The sequence below is a fragment of the Triturus cristatus genome, chromosome 1_1 (genome assembly GCF_964204655.1).
Source record: "Triturus cristatus chromosome 1_1, aTriCri1.1, whole genome shotgun sequence".
NCBI classification, from domain to species: domain Eukaryota; kingdom Metazoa; phylum Chordata; class Amphibia; order Caudata; family Salamandridae; genus Triturus; species Triturus cristatus.
In genome coordinates this window covers 251,521,025-251,525,502 of record NC_140579.1, presented here as the reverse complement: position 1 = coordinate 251,525,502, position 4,478 = coordinate 251,521,025, and positions in this window count along the sequence as shown.

The following is a 4,478-nucleotide window of genomic DNA, read 5'->3' as shown; positions in this document are numbered from 1 at the left end:
ACTTGGGGACATCAGATCCGTATCTCATTTTGTCTGGAAGGCAAGTTGCACCATATAAGGACACTCGCGAAGGCCCTTCAAGTTCTGGATCTTCAAGAGGAAGCTTGGCGTGCTTCTCCTAGGATGTCCCAGAAGGCCAAGGCAGGGTGCACTTATTAATGGCAGAAGGCCTCGGGTCTGCGTCCCAACCCCGACACAATTGCCCAATAAAAACAGGCGGTCTTGGACAGACTCACTGGTGGGTTGGCTGGCAGGACACAGGTTGATCCTGGCATCTGCCACTTCAGAGTGGGGATTTCACAACTGGCCAAGCCCACTGCCCCATTATGAGAGGTCTGGGGATGTGGGCAGGATGTTTCTTTGGTAGCATATGGAGGGTGATGGCCAGGCCAAGCCTCAACTCCATAGGCTTGTTCTAATATTCATGTTTTGTTTTGGGGTGTGATTAGGGTTACACACTCACTGCACTAACAGGATTGATTCCACCCTACAACCTTGTGGCTGTATACTTGCCTTATATCACTGTCAACACTTCATAGTTGTCTAAACTGCCTCTGACCTTCTCTCTTGGGTCTCAGCTATGGTTTTAGAGATCCCTTATACGCAACCATTGATGTTAAAATACTGAGCCTCAACATGCAAGGCCTAAATATTCCTGTTAAGAGGGTAACAATACTGTCCTTTTTGGAGCAGAGTGGAGGGGACATTTGGCTTCTCCAGGAGATGCACCTTATATCACAGGACTGGCAGAGATTGAAATCACGCTGGTTTCTACTACAATATCTGTCTTGTGGGCTGACAAAAAAAGAGATGGTGGCCATCCTGATCAACCGGATCTCCTGAGGGGAGGTGACCAGCAAGATTGTTGAAATCAGGGGGATGACACTGGCTTACTGCATTTAAGTAGGGGAACAATCTTTCACAATTTCAACTGTTTACACACCCAAAGAGAATCATAAAAGTTTCTGAGGGGTGCTGCTCCTGAGATGCTCTAGTCCCCATACCCTAGGGTCTTGCTAGGGGGCAACCTCAATCTGAAGACTGACCTTGACAGATCCGGCCAGTGTTGTAGCCAGGCAGGGACCCTCTCCCATGGGGGCCTTGTATGGCTGCAGATGGGTGGCCTGGAGGACCTGTGGAGACTCGCACATTCAGACCTTAGAGATCACACATATTTCTCTGGCACACACAAACATACGTACCCATTGATTACTTTTTGGGTACCCCAGAGCTGCAGGCACTGGTCCAGAATGTATGTATTGTACCACTGTCACAGTAAGACGACACACCAGTGGTTATTTCCTTCAGCGCAGAAGGGGTCAGGTGGGTTTTGGGACCATGGATGCTCTGGGACTGCAACATTCAATGGCAAGACAATGTGATGGCAATCCCTGAAGCTATCTCAACTTTCGTGGTATCTTTATCTGCCAACAAAAAACAACTGGAGAAAAAAAAGGAGCTGGAGGGACAAGTAAAGGAACTTGAGGCCGTACATTAATGCACGGGGGCACCAAGGGTCTGGCGTAAAATCGATGCCTCACAAACACAAATCAAGCGATATGACCTAGATAGGGTGGCATATGCATCGCTATAGCGACAACACAAATATTATATGGGGGAAACAAATGCATTAAATTATTGGTGCACATGTTTTGCTTTAAACGAACCAGTGATAGAATACGCACTAACGGAGGGGGATAGAGGTGACTCGAGAAGAGCACATAGCTGAGACATTCAGGGATTTGTTTTTTACCAAACTCTCTACTCATCCATAGATATGTATGACAATGGTATTGATGCATATCTGCGGGCTACCTAAGTGAACTAGGCTTACTCCATGGCAGGGGAAGAGCGTTGAGAAACCTATTGCAATCGAGGAGTTAATTTCAGTCATAGCGCAGTGGAAACCTTTTAAATCCACTGGCCCAGACCTCTTTATTCCATTGTACCATAAAACCTTCTGTTAGTCCCTAAGTGCCAATCCCTAATAGACTTTTTAACTCCTTTATGGACAAAGGGACTCTGATACACTCCATGCTGGAGGGGTCCATAACGGTAATCCCCAAGCCCGGAAAGGATAATTGATTGTGAAGTTTATACAGACTTATCTTGTTAATCAACTCTGATGCGGGGTTCTTCACTAGTATACTTGCCGCCAGATTGAACTGGATACAGGCCTTGAAAAATCATAAACATTTTACCAGACCTGCACGTCTAGTGAATTGAATAATCTGCTCAACCTAAATTGGTCTTAAATTGTGAAATAAAATATTTGTCCACTATCACAGTGTCACCTTTTTCTTTAATTATTAATTATGAGAGTACCTTCAAATATGTGAGTTCAGCATGTCTGCTGTACAAAAACTCGTATTTCATTGAAGAGACTAAACCTTTGCCCCATGTATAATAAAAATCTAGCCCCACAAACAAGGAACAGGAATGTTTCTCAGTTCATGTTTAAAAAACCCTCACTTTTATAAATATATTACTAAAGCATGATGTGGAAGCACACTGTCATTTACAATCAGCACATTTCCTTTGAATAGTCACAAACTTTCCTACTGACATGCAGTTTAATTGGGGGTGTGACTAAGTGCCAAACTAAGATGGCACACTACAGGAAAACTCTTGCTGAGAAGGGCTTTAACTACAATAATCCTGAGACAGTGAGGCCGGGAGAGCGTGAGAGAGGCTGTCGGAATCAAGGAAGAACCGGCATCGCAACTCAAGACAATGAAATCTGCCCGAAGTGAGCAGCAGAGACTGGTGCAGTAATGCAACATGCAGTTTAATTTATAAAACATAGCATACAAATGATAATCTGTGGAAACCAGGTTTCAGCAAATATTTATCATTTGCAAATCACCAAGTAAAGTGTTTTGGTCCATTTAAAATCTCTATTCCTACCACAGTTCAGAGTTACAAAAAAGTGCTTTCTTAATTACTGAAATATATTTTGAAATATTTATATAGTTCATTTATAAGTTACTTAAATGTTGTTTGTTATAAGAAAAGTAACACCATACAGCCATTCATCTCACACTACCACAGCATGACTGTCAGACAGTTCACTTTCCTTCTTCTCTAACTGCAAAGTTTGAGGATTTTGCCAACACCAATTTCTAGGATAAAATAAGCAGCAATTTGTAAGAAGACATAGGCTGACATTTGACCTCTGTCCTGGAATTTACAGCAAATGTGACAAGATAAAAATCAGATTTAAAAGCATCTTTATTGTTCATTCACTTTTTGAATGAGCAGAATACCTGTTCTTTGCCAGTTTGAGCTCTCTTGCCGGACCAGGCCAATTGGTCCTAAAATAGCTCACCCTGATAAAATCTGACTGGCCATAGGTGGGCGAGTAGATTTTTTGAGGCCTGCTACTATGCCTTCATTGGGAGACCCAGACCAGGAAGGTTTTATCCCACATAGAAAAAGTGGGGACAAAACCAAACATTTATTACATATGATAGACAAAGTGAAAAGATCTCCATGGGAGGCAATGTTGCTTGCCATCGACACCGAAAAAATGTTCAAAAGAGTTCAATGGCTGAATCTGATTGCCACCATGAAACACTTCGGCTTCAGATATAAGTTTTGGCAATAGTTTTTTGCGGTTTCAGCTCTCCCAAGGCGCTGGTGGGGGTGAATGAGGTTTCCTCTAGCTCCTTTATAGTAAAAAGAGGTACACAGCAGGGGTGTTCTCTGTCCTCGCTACTGTTTGCACTCTATATGAACCCATGGCCCAGCATGTACGAGACGATCAGCTGAGAACCGGGTGCATTTTGAGGGACAACCACACCATCAGATTCAATGCTGATGATGTAATTGTGGAACTCAGAGATCCTCTTGGATCCTTACCTGCCTTGCTAAAATAGCTTCAACGTTTTGGGCTTTAGAGTCAACCTACAAAAATCACAGACTCTTAATCTCACAGTACCGCTGGCCTGCCAAGCTCAACTTGAGCACGCTCTTTTCATTTTGGTAGTACGCTCCATCAATGTATTCAAGTTATTTGCAACTAATATTTATAGGACTGTCAGTTGAAATCCTTCCTGTCTTTTCTTTTTAGCGTTTCAATGAAGGACCCCTGACGAAGGGTCGCCACCGGGCTCGAAATGCATTGGGTTGTGCTGAATAACGCATTAATTGAAACCAACTCACGTATATGAACTTTATTGTTTGCAATGGAAAAATACGCATGATATTGAATGCAATTCCATGAAGATTTGAAGATTAAATAAATGATTACCCTTTACTTGAAGAGTATGAACTTTGTTTGGAACCTATGTTTTGGAAACTAGTGGATAGCGCTCCTTGCTATTATAAATTGTGCTCACACCCGCAAATTGGGTTTCCCCCTTTTGCATTCTGGTCTGAATTTATCTTCAAGGCGCCACGGACGAGCGCCAGGGTGTTCGCAGCACAGCATTGAACATTGATGCACTTTAAAGTTTAATCAGTTTAACACTAGTGTG